The sequence below is a fragment of the Felis catus genome, chromosome C1, assembly GCF_018350175.1.
Source record: "Felis catus isolate Fca126 chromosome C1, F.catus_Fca126_mat1.0, whole genome shotgun sequence".
NCBI classification, from domain to species: Eukaryota; Metazoa; Chordata; class Mammalia; order Carnivora; family Felidae; genus Felis; species Felis catus.
Genome location: NC_058375.1, coordinates 129,882,432 through 129,901,115, shown reverse-complemented (window position 1 = coordinate 129,901,115; position 18,684 = coordinate 129,882,432). Strand labels below are relative to the sequence as shown.

The 18,684-nt window shown below is 37.1% G+C and overlaps 1 protein-coding gene and 1 long non-coding RNA gene across 4 annotated transcripts in view; one reads left to right on the top strand and one right to left on the bottom strand.

The window, feature by feature from the left end:
• SPOPL (speckle type BTB/POZ protein like) overlaps nt 1–1,178 on the bottom strand; it is an 83,141-nt gene extending 81,963 nt beyond the window's left edge. The window contains exon 1 of the mRNA XM_023259296.2: nt 904–1,178. The gene's annotated coding sequence lies outside the window, so the exon portion shown is untranslated. The remainder of the gene's footprint in view (nt 1–903) is intronic.
• The window catches only part of LOC111561846, a 388,482-nt gene that overhangs the window by 2,956 nt on the left and 366,842 nt on the right, over nt 1–18,684 (top strand). The window lies entirely within an intron of this gene.

The window sequence follows — 18,684 nt, the reverse complement described above, 5'->3', positions numbered from 1 at the left end:
AGTTGGTTAAGTGTCCGACTTCAGCTCAGATCGTGATCTCACAGCTCACGAGTTCGAGCCCAGCGTCTGGCTCTGTGCTGACAGCTCAGAGCTGGAGCCTGCTTTAGTTTCTTTCTCTCTCTGTCTCTCTCTCTCTCTGCCCCTCCCCATGCTCGCTCTGTCCCTCTCTCTCTCTCACAAATAAGTAAACATTAAAAAAATTTTTTTTGAGGATCCAAAAACTTTAGAATTCTAAATTAATACTTAAAGCCCTTGTGTACTGTGCCTATAGCAGGAAAAGATCAGTAAGTTTGATATACTTATTGAAAAATCATTCCCAGAAAACTGAGATAGGACCCATCCAGAATTATGAGAACAGGATCATTTTTGTTTAAGTCCTTCCTTGGCACCTTTTTTTTCATGTCCCCAGCCACATTATGTCAAATATTTCAGGATACTCTCATATTTCAAATTAAATATGCATTCATGTATTTAATGCTTTGGTCCTTTGGCTAATCTATGAGGTCTCCTATAAGAGATGATTTTTGCTGATTTTCTTCTATCACCATTTGAAGAATAAGCGTTGAGTTGCAGTTCACTGGTTGGCATTGTTACATTTTATAGCCACTCAATTAAATATTAATTTTAATCAGTTTTGAAACATTCTGAGGCTCTTAAAACATTAGTTATCCCTAGATTCTGGATCACTAATACCCAATGAATGAGAAAGAGCAATACTGTACCTCTACCTAGGCAATAAATGGTCTTGGAAAAACCTTGGTTACCCTATATACAAGTTCTCTATTTACAACTATTAATAAGGAGAAAAACAACAAAAATGATCTCTGTGACAGGATTATCCAAAGCTTCTATAGCATCCCTCCAGGCATTCCCTGAGAACTTGCTCTCTTCAAGGTTACTTACAGCTGCTGGAAATCATTTACTGTGCCAGGATCCAGGCGGCTGCTGCTGCCATGATCTAGTAGTCCCTAGTGACCTCTGTCTTCTTCAGCTTGGCTAGCTAAGCTCTTTCTCCTCTGCTGGTGTCCTGGCCCTGCCCCTGCTCTGCTCTCAGGTAACTTGAGAAGTTGTGGTTGATTCTGGACCTTGGAAATAGTCCCAAGGGAAGCCTAGAGCTCTCCACTGTGCTCTCCAGCTAGAGGTCACCAGCCTCTGCAGCAGCCTCAAATGGCTCTAGAAGTACAGCTACTCAGTCTCCTCCTCTTTTATCTCTGCTCAGTCATCACAATGTCTCCAGGTCAGGGTCTTTGGTCCCCTCCCAGAGAGACACACCCTTCTGCCTATCAGGGCAATTTATGGCTGGGGGAGTTTAGTTAAACATCTGCCCCTGCAAATCCCATTGGATGGTTCCCTGTCTAGCTTTGTCCTTGAAAATTGGGATCACTTCAGTTTACTCCCCTCTGACCGTGACTTAAACAACAGCTCCATGGCCATTTTCTCTGGACACATTAAAGGGCCCTGCCTCCAGAATAATCTCCAATGACCTCCTGTTTCACTCAAAGCCACCACTCCTCTCAAGGGGCCCTGCTCCCAGACCCCTGATCTAGTGGTCCCAGAGGTCCCATTGCATGAGCTCCAGGAATGTTCCTAGGATTGCCCAGTAGCCAATCACGCTAGGTGAACCTGGGAGCCTTGGAACCTCTGTGCACCCAGTGTTCCTTGACTCACTGATTTTCACTGCTTCGCTGCTTTAGAAGGACTGAGTTCTCGGCTCAGTCCTCTCTTCCCTTCTGCCACCTACCCCCTTTAGAAACTAAGACCTGCTGTCTAGCTGTTACCAATTCTGCATTCATACCCCTCCATAACATCAAGTGGCCACCTACCTCCAGATGGTTCTTTCTGCTAGTCAGAGCCCTCTGCTACCAGCCTGCCTGCCAGTTTGGAAACCCTGGTTTGGCCATTTCCAAAATTAGAAACAAGACTGTGCCATCTTCGGGGACACTGCTGCACCTCCCAGCACCCGGTCAAACCCAACCTCCGCATCTGTCTCAGACACCCTTCCCCAAGCTTCCCTCTTCTCCCCACCCCCACATTTTTGGGCTTCGTGATTTGGGTTTCTGCCTTCCTCTCCTTGCCTGCCCATCCTTACTGAATTTCTAACACATTCTTGACCTTCCCTGCCTGAACTATGCCAGGCTAAAGATGGACCAACTCAAGGGCTACATAATCCCTGGAAATTCTTTTAGAGGCCTTATCCCACATCCTGTCAAACACGAAAATATAACCATACCCCACATGAAAAATACAATGTCTGGTTATGCAAAATGAAAGAGATTCATATAATTTTCCTCTTGAAATATTTATTAATGGCATTTAGCATTTTTCTGCATATTTTAGATCCAAGACATTTTCTTTTCCTGCACTCAATCTTATAAAACCTGGAAAAGCTTACAGGCTCTGGGGGCTGTGCCTTTATTTAGTGAGAACCCGAACCTTAAAAGGATTTAAAAAATGGCTCTGGAAGGGAAGGACATAAGCACTTCCACACTTGATTCAGGTTCAAGCCCTCCCCTCTACTTCCTGTCATCACTTAAATCTTTTTCTTTTCCAGTTTTTAATAGCTGGGCTTCTCTGTTTGATCCCCTGTCTCAGTCATTCACATTTTATTCACTCTGTTTACACAGACACTCCTTTTATTACAAATGCCAGCCGGCCTGCTGGGATTTCACAGCATCACAAGACCCTGGATTTGCTTTCATAGTGCTCCTTCTACCACTGTGGGCCCACCATTACTATCTTAAAGCCCCCGGCCCCCAGGAGACCACAGCTTTGGATTAGGCATTTGTTTGCTTGACCCTGTAGCTATGATGATGTTGCACATCGGACTCTCATAAGTCTGCAGCTGCATCCAGCTCTCTGGTGGCTCCTCCATTCAAAGTGACAGGTCCAGTACTGCATTTTAGATGCTACAGTCTTACCCTGTGTGCTGGGACTGACCAGTGAGGCCCACTTGTATCTGAGGCAGGATAGCTACCAGAAATCATACGTTACATTTTTATATTTAAGTGCCTTGTTCACATTTATCTACTTTAGGTATCTCCTTCCCTGGAGGCCTTTTATGCCTCAGTTACAAACAGCATTACTGTTATACTTTTCTGGAGGTTTTTGTGATCACCCACTATTTCAGATGGGGAGTATATATAAGAAACCAAATGTCCCCAGTAATTATCCTAGATTATGTCCTTCTAAATATTAAGCATTACTGAAATAGCCACGAGAAGTTTGGCTTTTACTTTCTATGATACCTTGTTTTTTGGTAGTGATTCTACAATTTCAGTATACTTCTTAAAATCAAATTATGCATATTCAGTGCACATAGTGAACCAGTTAAGGAGAGTCTACAACAATACATTATTGCCTCTTTAGTCTACTTTCTCAGTTTTGTTTTTTCCCAGAAAGAAAATTAGGCTGGCCTTTTAAAAATTGTGTTCTGCTGTAGTCTACGAATTTGAGAGGAAAAGGTGACAAATGTTTTCATTTTCATGTTATCAAGAGCTCAGCAAGAAATTGCTTCTACTTTGAATATAGAGCCTACTGTGTGCAAAAGAGATGTGACAAAATCCAAGTGTCCTTTCTGAACACCTATTAGAGCTGGGTTGTTTGTTTCTTTTTTGTTTGTTTGTTTCTATTTTTTATTTCTCTCAGTTGTAATTACTTAGGTCTAGATATTTACACAAAATGTTTTTGTGCTTCATCTGTCAAATTCCTTTTCTGAGTTTGAATTTTAGTGTACTTATTTGTTTGGTCCAGGGTAAATCTAAGATGTTTTTCTTACCTTGAAGGAAAAGGTGATTTAGTACTGGAATGTTTACTTGATGTCTTGATCTAATTTGTGGTATCCTCGCATTGGCAAAATGCCCACAGGCCAATGTGATGGTTCTGAGCTTGTTTCCTTCAGATCCTTCCCTTGCTTTTCTCTGCTCCAAATCTTAGTCAGTTCCAGGTTGTTTTCCAAGCCCCTGTGTCAGCTGACTACCTGCTGGGTTAAGCCAGGAACCTACTATCAGGAACCTCGAGGGTGGGAGGAAGGAAGAAACCAGTGTATTTCTTCCCTTCTCTTTCTGCCATAGGTATTGTTCCCTGCAACAGCTAAGTATCCTCCGACGTCCCATCTCCTGCTGGATAAGTCTACCATGGAATTAGCCTTGGGCCCTGGCAATACCTTTTCCTCTCTCTTGTCTGTTTAAAAGTGCTATGGCTTCCTTTGGTTGCTAATCCCTGGATTCTCAGTTTTTCCATCACCTATACAATAAGATTCCTTGTATCAAATTCTCTGTTTGAAGTAATGAATGTGGTTTCTTTTTTTCTGGTTGGACTCAGCACATTTATCCATTTTATGTTTTCATAAGAATCTTTTCCCGTTTGTTGGACAAAGAATGATTTTCAGAGAGAAGTAGTAGTCATTTTAAACTTATGGATCTGTCTGTATTTATCCACATGTCTTGAGTAATGTCTTTGTTCTTTCTCCTTATCTCCCATAGTTGCTTCCCACTTCCCATAATACCCAACCTATTCCCTTTTCTCTGCCACTTTCCATCCTTAGAGCATATGACATCTATCTTCTGGAGTCATATCACCATGGATGCACAATGATTTGGTTTTTTAATGTTTAAATTCCTTTTTATATAATGTTCTTAACAAGAATGCCACAGCTGTAGGATACCAAAAAAGGGCACTAGATTTTTCATCCAGAGTCTGAATCTGCGTGACCTTGCTCGAGTTCCTAAGCCTCTTGTACAATAGGGCCCTTGGTCGTAAAACAGGAAAAATATAACTTCATCAGATCTAAGAGCAAATGAGATTAAAACATATGAAAGGATTTTGTAAAGGATAAAATGCTAAGCAACTGCAAGAGGTTATTTAAAAACAGTAAATAAGACTAGTTATTTTTTCTTAAAACAAATGTAATTTTAAAAGTCAGCAGCAAAGGTATTTCCCAATTGGAATTTATACAGAGTTTAGCGGCATCACATCTAACACATCACTTCTTAATCTTAGTTCTGTTGACATTTGAGACTAGATAATTCTTTATTCTAGGGGGCCATTCTGTACAAGGTAAACTGTTTAGTGGAATCCTTCCGTCTATCTTCTAGATGCCAGTTAGCACCCTTGCCTTCAGTTTTGACAGCCAGAACATCTGTAAACATTGCCAAGTGTCCCCTGGGAGACAAGGTTGAGCAAAAGCACTCCAAATTGAGAACCACTGATGTAACCAAACCTACTTGGAAAAATGTCACCTTGTTTTAAATTTAAGTTGTTAAAAAAATTAATAAAGGAGTTTGGCTTTCTCGAGAAGATTATGGGGAAGGACTTTTTAAAAATGTAGCCATGAGGGGCACCTGGGTGGCTGAATCTGTTAAGCGTCCAACTCCAGCTCAGGTCAGGATCTTGGAGTTCACAAGTTCAAGTTCGACATCAGGCTCTGTGTTGACAGCTTAGAGCCTGGAGCCTGTTTCAGATTCTGTGTCTCCCTCTCTCTCTTCTCCTTCCCTGCTCACATTCTGTGTCTCTCTCTCTCTCTCTCTCTCTTAAAAATAAATAAAACATTAAAGAAAAAATTTTAAAATGTAGCCACAAAGGATAATCTGTCTTAAGAGATCAATAAACCTTGCAGTGAAAGTCAGTTATTGTCACAGCAGTGATGTGTCTCACTAAGTATTTATGTTCGAGAGATTAATCTTCCTGCTTAGTATTGAGGTTGGGCTACCTAACCAAGATGGGCTTTCTTCATACAATTAATTCCTTTTGTTATTTATATTAGGTATTAAAAAAACACAATAATACTTTATATCTGACTATTGTATGTTGGTATCTTTTGATATCCTTTCAGGCATCATTGAATACTAGTAGGAACATATATTTCAGTCATAATATGACTCAGATTTCTGGGTCTGTACTTGTGTAGACTACCTTTAGTAGCAGCAAGAGTTAGAATTTTATGAGCATCATGACAAGGCCATAATCAGTAGAATCCTTCATATTATTATAATTCATAATATGATACTCTTAGCTGCCATTGACTTACTATTGGAGACCAAACCATAGCTATTTAAAATCTAGAAATTATTATTTTGAAAATATTGATTCCAGTTTTCCAAACATGTCTTTTTTAGCTTATATTGTCAGCAGGTTTATTTTTTTTTAATATATGAGATTTATTGTCAAATTGGTTTCCATATAACACGCAGTGCTCATCCCAAAAGATGTCCTCTTCAACACCCATCACCCACCCTCCCCGCCCTCCCACCCCCCCATCAACCCTCAGTTTGTTCTCAGTTTTTAAGAGTCTCTGTCAGCAGGTTTCTAAGACCAGTTTCTCATTTCCAACTGTGTCAGTTAGCTTTCTTCCTAGCTTAAGAAAATATTGATCAAAGCAGATTGTAGAACAGGAGCAGCAGGTTGTAGTAATAGGGCTACTTTTGCTGAGAAGACAGAAGAGATGTGCTGTCCTTGACATGAGTATATTGCTAAGCTTTGTGGACACATAGCGTCTCCAAGACTGGTAAAAAGGATACTTACTGCCTCAAGACAATTAGATTCATTTCCTCATCTATGATTTACATTCTCCTGGTTAATCTTTCTTTGGGGAACTATGGACTCTTTGAAGGATTTGTCAGCACGAATAATACTGCTATAATTATTAATATTATATATTGTTCTTTTAAGGGTTTTTTTTTTTCATATAGTATTTCAATAAAAATAGTCTTAATGATTGAGGTAAGTAGTAGGGGTTTAGGATGAAGACACTGCAATTAAGTTGGGCCAGAAAGTTAGGGTCCCCTTGTTTGTTGTCCTACTACTGAATTTAAATGACTAGTTCAGGCCTACCTCCACATTCACTGCCATTTCCCCAGCTAATAACATATTGGGTCTTTAAACTTCCCATCTATCAGACCCCTGTGGAGAAATTGGATGTGTAAAGTGTCAGGATAAAGCTTGGGCTAGGATACCACACCATAAATGAGCATTTCCCAGTGGAATTCTCTTGTTTCTGGAGAAGGAATGTGTTTGTGGTACCAGTGTTTGCTTCATCGGTGTTATGTTTTGTTTGTTTTTTTTATGATCTTAGAAACAAAAAACTATGTAAACACACAAATATATATATATATATATAATATTTATACATATACACACACACACACACATATATATATATATATATATATATATATATATATATATATATAATCTGAGCCAAATTTCCCACCCATTCTCATTATATATAAAGAAATAAAGACATTGATGATAGGCTATTTCAGAGTCCTTCCTGCTACTACCTTTGCTTCTTAAGAAAAGCTCACAGATGGAGTTACAGAGTCTAGATTCACCTTTCCACCTATAACAACCAAAACAAACAAAAATAAAACAGACAAAATACATTAAACAATGGTTTTAAAGACACTGTGTATCAGGTGTTAAAGGACAATGATTCTGGAAAGACAAGAAACAAAAGAGGTGAGATCCAGTGTTGCCCCAGCATACTGACTTGATATAGTGTTCAGGCCCTGACATATGGAAGGGAAACTGAGGTGAAGCCCAGTTAGGACCATGAATTGAAGACACAGACATGAAAGTCCAGGGAGATCAGGGTAGTGAGAGTTAATAGGATGAAAGACAAAGAGCAGAGAACTGCACAGAAAGCAAATGTGTGTCAGGTGTAGGGGTACTGGTGTCAAATATTCAGCAAAATCCTGATCAGCACATGCTGTGAGGAAACTACCTGAGGCTCAGGAAAGTATCCTCTAGATGGAATAAAGAGAACCTATGCCTGGAGCACATATAGGGCCAGAAATAGTGCCTGTTCCCTTCAGCCCAAGTAGAAACACTCATAGTTCATAAGGCACTGGGTAGCTTACTCAAAAATGTCTTGCTTCATTAGTGGAGAATAATTAGCTCTAGATTGAAAACTGCTCTCAATCTGTCAAACAAACCATAAAAGCAAAGCCTGAAAGGATATCTGTTTTCAATAACTTAGCATCATTCCTGAATAAAGCTCAAGAAGATTTATGAAAATTCTAAAGTATCCAGCACCCAAGAAAATAAAATCACAAAGTATGCATTTAGTCAAAGACTACCAGGCATGCCAAGACATAGGAAAACAACCCACAGTGAGAATAACCAATTAGTCAAAATTGTCCCCGAATTGACACAGATGGTATAATTAATAGCAATGAACATCAAAACAATGTTTGTGATTATATTCTATATATTTAAAGGGCTAAGTAGAAATTTAAAAAAAAATCAAATTTCTAGAGATTAAAGCTACAGTGTTTAGGATGGAAAATACACTCAATGGGATTAACAGCAAATTACATATGGCAGAAGATGAGATTAGTGAATTTGAAGGCATAGCAATAAAAACTATCCAGAATGAAACAGAGAAAAAGGACCCTCCCTCCCCAATTAAAGAGTATTGGTGAGTTATGGGACAACTTTAAGTGACCTAATATGTGGTGTGGGTAATTAGAGTCCCCCACAGGAGAAAGATGGGTACAGACAGAAAAAAATTTTTTTGAAAAAATATGTCAAGAGCCTTTCCAAATTTAATCATTATAAACCCACAAATTCAAGAAGCTCGATGAAACCCAGTTGCAAAAAACATGAAGAAAATTACATCAATGTTTATCATCACCAAATTGTTTAAAAATGGTGAAAAAAAAGGAAAAACCTAAAAGTATCCAAAGATAAAAGACATGTACAAAACAACAGAGAATGAAAAGAGGTTTGTTTGTTTGTTTGTTTTAATTGGAAGTAATCCAAGTGAAAACACAGTGGAGTATTATCTTTTAAAGTAATGAAGTAATGAAAAAACTTGTCAGCTTAGAATTTTATGTCCTGCTAAAATATTTTTCAACAACAGTGATGTAAAGATATTTTCAGACACATAAGAGCTGGAAGAATTCATCACCAGTGGACACATAGTATAAGAAATGTTATAAGAAGTTTTTAAAGCAGAAGGAAAATAATACCAGGTGGAAATATAGATATGCACAAGGGAATAAATAACTCCGGAATTGGTGACTACATAGGTAAATACATCAATTGTTTATCTTATTCAAATCCTTTAAAAGATAATTTACTATTTAAACAAACAAAAAATAACACTGTACTGTGGGGTTTATAACATGTATAAGTAAAATGCATGACAACATTAGCATAAAGGTCAGGAGGAGAGAAATTAATGTGTGCTAATTATAAAATTATTTTTGAGGAACTTAAGTGTTATACTATCACTTGAACATAGGCTGTAATAAGGTAAAGCAATCAATAAAATAACTAAAGTAAAGCATAGTGAAGAGCCCAATAAAGCAGAGAGCAAATTAAAAAAAAAAAAAATCCAAAAGATGGTAGAAAAAAGGAAAGGGGGAGCAAAGAACATATTTAACAAAGATAAATAGAAAACAAACCAAACCATATTAATTATCACATTACATGTAAATATTGTAAATATTGCCATTAAAACAGTAAAATTATCAGATTGGATTTAAAAGCAAGATACAACTGTATGCTGCCTACAAGAAATGCACATCAGGGGTACCTGTGTGGCTCAGTCAGTTGGGCATCTGACTTCAGCCCAGGTCATGATCTCACAGTTTGTGAGTTCAAGCCTGGCATCAGGGTCACTGCTGTCAGTGCAGAGTCCATTTCAGATTCTCTGTCCCCCTGTCTCTGCCCCTCCCCTGCTCAGGCTCTTTCTCTCTGAAAAATGAACATTAAAAAAAAAAAAAAAGGAAATGCACTTCATACATAAAGACAGAAATATGTTAGAAGTTTAGAAAAAAATATGCTAACATTAGTCACAAGAACACTGAGATGGCTATTAGACAAGAATTTTCAGAACAAGATTATTACCAGGCATAATCCTTCATAATCCTTAAGAAATTATTTTTATGTCTATTGTAAAATTTTCATTTTGTAATGATTATGATGGTCATTTCTTAAGGATTAAGTAGTCAATTCATCAAAATAATGTAATCCTAAAGATTTATGCACTTATTAACTGCTTCAAAATACATGAAGTAAAAATTGATAGACCTGCAAGGAGAAATAGACAAATGAACTTGGAGACTTAAATACTCATGACAAACTTGATCTGATTGACCTTTATATAACACTGTACTCAACAAGAGTAGGATACACATTCTTCTCAAGTGCACATGAATCAATTACCAAGATAGATCATACTCTGTGCTATAAAACAAATCTCATTCCAATCACACAGAGTTTGTTGTCTGACCACAGTGGAATTAAACTGAAAATCAATAACATAAGATCCTTGGAAAATTCCTAAATACTTCAAAATTAAATAAAGGAATTTTAAATCATCCATTAATCAAAGAAGTCAAAAGAGAAATTAGAAATTATTTTGAATTGAGTGAAAATAGAAACACAAAAGAATCTGTGGGATATTTCCCTTGGAAATTTATACCATCAAACCTGTATTTTAAAAAAAATTTAAAAAGGGAAGGTCTTGAGTCAATGACCTTTCACCATGAGAAACTAACAAAGTAAGGGAAATTAAATCCAAAGTAAACAGTAGGCATAAAATAATACATATCAAAACAGAAATAAAATGTAAAAAATAGAGAAAAATCAATTAAACCAAAAGAGGATTCTTTGAGATCATTAAGACAGATATACCTATAGTTGGACTGATCAGGGAAAAAAGAGAAAAGATGTATAATATCAGCATCAGGAATAAGAGAGGACATCACTACAGAATCTACAGATAGTGAAAGGATAATCATTTTGAAAAATTTTATAACAAAGCCATTTGACAATTTGGATGAAATAGATATATTCGTTAAAAAACACACTCAGGAAGCTGGAAAGAAATGATATCTGTTAAAGAAATTGGAGAGCTTTCCGCCCCCCCTCGAAAAAAACTTTCTGTAAAGAAAATTGCAGGCCCACATGGCTTTACAGGTGAATTCTATCAGATTTTTAAGGAAGAAATAATATCAATTGATAGATGAATGGATACACACACACACACACGCACGCACACATCTCCGCACATACTTACAATGGAATATTACTCAGCAATAAGAAAGTATGAAATCTTGCCATTTGCAATGGCTGGATGCAGCTAGAGAGTATTATGCTAAGGGAAATAAATCAGTCAGAAAAGACAAATACCATTTAATTTCACTCAAATGTGGAATTTAAGAAACAAAACAAATGAGCAAAAGGAGAGAAAAGAGAGAGAGAGATGCATATGAGAAAGCAGAATCAAGTGCAGTGAACAAACTGATGTTACCAGAAGGGAGGTGGGTGGGGGTATGGATTAAATATATGATGAGGATTAAGGAATGCACTTGTGGTGAGTACCAGTATGATAAATTGAAGTGTTGAATTACTATACTATACAACTGAAACAGATACTATATTCTATGTTAAAATTTAAATAAAAACTTAAAAAAAGTTTTAAAAGTATGATTGTTTGGACTAGCATGTTGACAATGGAGGTATAAGTGGTAGTTGAATTCTATATATATTTTTAATGTAGATCCAAATAAATTTCTTACTAAAGTAGATGTGAGCATGATATAAAGAGAAAAATCAAATAATTATACCAGGTGTATGGTGAGCAACTGAAAGGAGGGGAATGCCATTTCCTGAGTAGGGGGAGACAATTGAAGGAGCATGTTTGGGTATGAGATATGAAGTTTGAGCATTTTCAGTTAAAATCATTTATCAGATATCAAGTAGGATCAAGTAGGAGATAAAAGTTATGAATTCTGACGAGAGAGCCCAGCTAGAGAAATAAATTCTGGAGTTGTCACTATATATGTGGTATTTAAAGCCATGAAACTAGATAAAGTCACCAATAAAGGCAGCGTGGATATAGAAAAGGCTATGGACTGAGCCCTGAGGCCCTCCAATCATTAGAAGTCAGAGGGATAAGGCAAAGCCAATGAGGAAAGCTGTAATAAAATGACCAGTGAAGTAGGACAAAGACCAAATGAGTTTATTATCCCTTTAAGATTGGTTTAATTGCAGTATATTTGAATCTTGCAAGTAATGGCTTAGTGGAAAGGGGAAAATTGATGATGCAGAAGGAGAAATACAAATTGCTGGAGTGATGTTCTTGAATAGGCAAGAATGTATGGGATTAAAATACTAGACAACATATTGGGGTCTAGGTGTGTTATGGGCAGTGACAGTTCATTCTTGGTAACAAAAAGGAAAGCAACATGGCACAGATGCAGAAGTAGATACTGTGGTGGGAATTTCTCAAGGTTCTCTTTTGAAATACAGATAAGATCACTGGAAAAGGGAAGAGAGGTCAAGGAACTGAGAGGCCATGGTAATATAATCACCAAGAATTATGATAGAAGTGTTAGATAGAATGACAATGAACTAGGTGCTAAAATCTTCAAGGAATAAGGAGGAGTCTTCAAGGGGGTAATCCTAGGATGAGAGATACTGGTATTATGGTGGGAAGATGAGATTCAAAGCTGGAGTTTTGGGGGAAGATGGTGGGAAAAATGATCTAGAAGCAATAAAGAGCTGTTAGGAGGACACTTAGCCTACCATCAGGCACAGCGGTTTGAGGCACCTGAAAGAAGTAATTGGCACTACTTGTGAGGGCTATAGCAGAAGCTTTGTTACCAGGGAAGAGATGGGACATATGGAAACATGAATATGCAAAGAATAAGTTTTGGGTTGTCACAATGACTAGCAACTGGAGGGCTATAAAAGTTTATTGTTCAGGGAAGAGGGATGTTAAAAGTCCTAAAAGTAGGGACAGACCTGTGAAACTGTCTGTCCAAATGCCAATAGCATCCCCTATTAGGAATATAAAGGTGGAAAGTACATTCAGGAAAGAGCTTGAAGATTCTTAGTTGGGTTCCTCCAGGAAGCAACATTGATTGTGAGTAGTTTATTTCAAGGTGCTGAGAAAACCAGTAAAGGAAGAGGGAAGTTATCCAGAGAAAAGAAGTCAACCACTAGTACACTATTAAACCAGGTATCAGTCAGTACTGCAACTTAACCATATGGGAAGTTAAAAATGAGGAAAACTGAGGTAGGAACAAAACACACTTCTTACAATTATTCAGTGTCAAGGGTGAGAGAGCTGAAGTAAATACACATCAACATCTGAGAGTCCTTGATTAAGGGCTGCAGATCTCAAGAATATGGGCAAAGCACTGACAAGCCTCTGATACAAGGATGTAGAATAAAGGTTTATCTGTAGGATAAATTACATAAGCAGAATTGCAGAGTCTTAGGACAAGTACATTTGTGATTTTGATAGACATCTCCAAATTGTCCATCACCCAGCGTATATCAGAAATGTGTGAATGTCTATGTGTTTGGGCCCTCCCCAATCCTATGTTCTGTTAAACTCTTTGCTTTTTGCAAGTCTTCTGGTTAAACAAGTATTTCAGTGTAATTTTAGTTTTCGTTGATCTTACTAGGAGTGAGTTTGGGGAGCTTAACATATTTAGAAGCTGTTTTTATTTCCTTTCTGCAAACTGCACGTTAGTATTTATTTATTTATTTATTTATTTATTTATTTATTTATTTATTTATTTAGTCTATCAGTCTTTTTCTTACTGATCTGCAGCCCTTTGTGATATGAGGTGCAAGTATTATTCTAGTTTATTATGTGTCTTTATTGTGAATCCTTATGGAATTCTGTTCATTACTTTGTCTATACTGTTGGTCCAAGCCTCTATCAGCTCCCACCTGGGCTAGAACCCTAGCCTCCTACCAAATTTCTACTTCTACTCCTCCTCCTGGATACTGTTATCCATGTACAAGACAGAGTGGCCTTTGTAAAATATGAATCAGATCATACTACATCCCTACTAAAAATACCCCAATGACTTTTTCTCAGCACACTTAAGTCTAAACCCTATGCCATGGCCATCATGACCCTGCATGATTCACACCTTTACTGCTCCTTTGAACTAATCTTCAGCTCTCTGTGCAGAGAATGACCTTCTTTCAGACCCTGGAACAAGTTGAACTTGTTCATGCTTTATGGCTTTTATGCTTTGTGTTTAATATTTCTTGTGGCTGGAATGTTCTTCCTCCAAACTGCACATGATTCTTTCTTCCCCATTTGGCCATCAGCATGCACATCACCCCCTGGGAAGGGTCTACCCTCCCCATCAGAGTCAAAATAACACACACACCCATACCCACACCCCCAGTTTTCAGGTCTCTCTCTGCCTCTTTGTATTATCTTTGTTTTTGTACTGGGCACAATGTCTAGAATATAATAGACTCTTAATACTTTACCCAAAAATATGCCTCAGGATAAAAGGATATTGTCTTACATTCAGATTCTTGTAAGTTGTTCATAATTTAGGGTATTTTCTAAATTACTTTATTTTGAACACATATTGTATGGGAAATACAATTAAGCTGAAATGACCAAAATCAATGCTAGTTTTAAATGTTCATACAGGTCACTTGACTGAACTATTTTAAAGGTGGGGGGAAGGAGACACAATAATGTAAACAGATTTAGTTTTTTGGGCTGGGGGTTATGACCTTAAAATTACAAAGTTAATCATAGAAACAAGCCTTTCAAATATCAAAAGCAATGTAGGGGAGCAGGTAAAATAGGTGAAGGGGACTAAAATATACAAACTCCACTTAAAAATAAATAAGTCATGGGGTGTAATGTATACCATAGGGAATATAGTCAATAATATTGTAACAACTTTGTATGACAGATGGTATCTAGCCTTATGGAGATCATTTCATAATGCATAAAAATACTGAATTGCTATGTACACCTGAAACTAATAGGTATATGTCAATTATAGGTAATTTTTTTTAGAGAGAAAGAGAGACGGCATGAGTGGGGGGTGACAGAGAGACAGAGAGATGTAGAGCTCACTTTCATGACTCTGGGATCATGACCTGAACCGAAATCAAGAGTCAGATGATCAATAGACTGAGATATCCAAGCACCCCAATTATACATCAATGTAAAAAAAGGCAATGTAACAAGTGTAAATATCGTGGAAATAGATGAAAAAAAACCCTACCCTAACATTACATTAATAGATGCTTGTAGTTTAGAATAAAAATTACAGTTGGTAGCATCATACACATATTTTAAAAATGCTCTCATTCGAGTAATTTTAATAACTTGAAAAATCATATGCTCTGGGGGCGCCTGGGTAGCTCAGTTGGTTGAGCGTCCGACTTCAGCTCAGGTCGTGCTCTCATGGCCTGTGAGTTCCAGCCCTGAGTTGGGCTCTGTGGTGACAGCTCAAAGCCTGGAGCCTGCTTCGGATTCTGTGTCTCCCTCTCTCTGTTCCTCCCCCGTTCATGCTCTGTCTCTGTCTCAAAAATAAATATAAACGTTTAAAAAAATTTTAAAAAAAAGAAAAATCATATGCTCTGTAAAACCATTAGAAGATGATAAAAGCAGCTTAAATTTCTTGAGTCTCCTTACGAATTCAGCATAGTTGCTTGAAGAGCTACCTTGACTCACAACAGATTTATAGCAAACAAGAAATAAAATATTTTTATTTTTATTAAGCTACTAAGATTTAGGGTTGTGTTTTCGTTGTCTTTTGTTTTGTTTTTTAACCAAAGTATGATGTAGCCTATACTGACAAATACAACTGTCTACAATGTAACCTTGAGTCAACCTAATCATCTAAAAGTAGATTCTCTTGGTTTATATCTCTTCCATCTACCCTACATTCTTTTAGGCACAAAACAATGTATAAAATAATACTTACATAAATAAGTAACTCTGGACATGCTGCCCAGAAATATTCTCACTTATAATTATAAAATTTAAAAACTATTACTTTTTAAAAAATAAAAATAATTCCTTAATTATACCAACCATGTAGAGTTTATACTAATTTGTTTTGAAATATCAAAACCATAGTGTTTAAAAAAATCAGTTTGTATATCTTATCTTTTAAATGTCTGCATTTTTGCAAGAAATATAAAGACTGAATATTTTGCAAAAAAATATAAAACTTTTCCTGCTTTCTTCTAAAACATGAAAAGAATATACGTGGTCATCTGTACTTGGAGATAGGAGTATTAATTTACCAGATAGAGGCATTCGTCTGTACTGTTAATACGAAGAGTCAAATCTCCAGTTTCATCAAATATGCTAAAAACATGTCGTTGAAATATCTGTCTTGATTACTTGAGTAACATTTAATAGCAAGATGTATTTTTAATAGTAAAGTATATTTTCCATATCCCCATTTTCCACTGAATATGAGGATTTCTCAAAGTCTGGCTTGAGACTATCTGTGGAAATACCATTTCCCTCTTCTTGGTGCATGCTGTACAGTAATCTGCTCCCTTGGAAAACCAGAGTTTTGACTAAGCTGTGCTCAGTGGAGAGTGATGGCATTCTCTGGAGCAAGGGTAGCATATTTAAAAGCTCTTCATTCCCATTTGGAAATGTCCAGTCCTATATCCTATATCCACTAATTTTAGACTCATTTACCAAGAGACATAGGGACCACAGTAAATTTCTCACCACTTGCACCAGCATGTGCTACCATATCTTTCTATGATTGTTTCTCTGGTTTACAATTCTTCATCCTAGAATTTTATCTCAGACCAGAAATACTCACTATGATATATAGGAATTCTATAATTCTATGCATTGGGATGAGAATCTAAATTGCCAATAATGCTTCCTATTATTACTATTTTATTAAAAAGAAAAAAATGTGTTTTATTGCCTACAGTATTCTACAAGTGCTTCATTTGTTAATTATAGAGTTGTTATTGTGAAGACATTCTTTAATCAACATTATCTAGCTTGGAAACTTCACAGAACTCAATTACTAAGTTTATGTCTATGGCCTGGTTTATAATAATATGGCTTAAATCAGCCACGATCCCAAAAGAGAAATAGCATGGTGTGGTGGCAGATCAAGGCCTTCCATAAGAGGCAGATGTATTGAATTCTCATGCCCCCTGAACTGTAGAGACCTCAGCATAACACTGTACTTCACTCCATAAAATGAAGACACAGGCATATGCAGGATAGGGCAAAATGATTTTTTCAGGCCTCTCCTAAGACTAAAACCATTGGCTGACTTAGAATTAGGGTCATAATAAGAACTGAAAGTTGTAAAAATATTTGACATTTTTTGGTGAAGATCTATTTATCCAGGTATAATATGTCTGTCTATCCAAAATGCCTAGCTAGCTAGAAAAAATTACCAATCCTTAAGAAAAAAAGTACCCAAGTTAACAAAAGATCCTAAATTTTGTTGGTAAATACTGTGATTCTGGGAAAGAAAGAAGAAAAGCCAATGAATGAAAGTTCTGTGAATCAGACAGCTCTTATAAGGAGTGAGTTCATATTTTTCCCTTGCACGTGTCACAGAAGGATGGGTAAGGATTTATTCCAAGTTTCCTGTGGACTAAAAGGAAAGCAGTGGAACTAGACTGCAAAGGAAAGCTTTTTTGGTACTCTAATCTCTTCCCAAAGGAAGTAGAATGACAGCACATTTAGATATAGGAAGGTATTGATTGATAGAACACCTCGCCACCAACACTCTGGGATCAGTTGGGATGGAACAGGGGGAAAAAACAAAACCTTCAGCCTGTTCATTAAAAACATATGTTTGAAATCTCTTTTTGATTTGTGGATTTTCTTGATGACTTTTCCAGACATCTGCTTTTATTTTCCCACAAGTTATTTCAAAGGATAATGAAAGGTGGGTAAAAAAGATTTTTCAGGCTCTATGGGGAAAAAGAAAGTATAGATTATTTTTGTTCTTGCTTTGATCATTCTTTCCATGACTCTCCAGTCAGCTTCATAAACTATTACTGAGATCAAAATATAACAATTTCTGTTATCATTCTGAACAAGTATCTGCCTGAGTAAATGTGTAGAAGTTTCTTTTCATTGGCCTACTCAGGAGCGTAGTTCTTAGAAATATATAACATAGAACTCCCATAACCCTATTCATTAAAAACTGATTTGTCACTGACAAGGGTTCCATGGACTCTCAGCATATATAACAGCTTTGAAATGAGACTCAAGTGTCATTCCTTTTTATGTAGCTACAGATACGTACCTGTTTTCTTTAATGATCTCATTTTCCCTACTTTTGTTGTCCCCAGTTTTTCCAAGCTCGAGATAGTAGTATCTGTCTCATGCTGGACCAGGCTGACCCCAGTTCCACAGCAGAGTCTGACCAGGTCAGGAGGTTAGAGGAGTTTTGTTATATTGATAGAGCCTACAACTATTCTTCCTGGCTTATAATTGGTGTGGCCTTTGGAAGCTCTTGGATTGGAGTTTATAAACATTTTGTTGCAGATTTTTTCCTCTTTGTTACCACCATCTCAGTCTAGATTATGCATTTGCTCTGCTTTCCCTGTTGGACTTGAGATACTCCCTGAGCTGGAGTTCACTTGGTTCTTGCTCCAATTCCTTATTTGGTTTGCATCAAGCTTCTTTTCTGTGGACCCTGGCTCCAGGCAAGAGGCTTCATGTGAAGAGAATTATAATCAATGTCAGATGGATTCCTGATGTTGCTCTTTGCCTTACTGATGAGAACCCTTACTTACTCAGCCTTGGGGCTGCCATGTCCTTTGGCTTTGGAACATTTGATTTCCTGGCTACCCCCTGAGAAGTAGTGTCTCAAGATTGCTTGGTATTCTCATGTCCTGTTCCTCAGCCTCAGCTTCTCTTTCCTTGGTTATACATGTTGCTAAGTA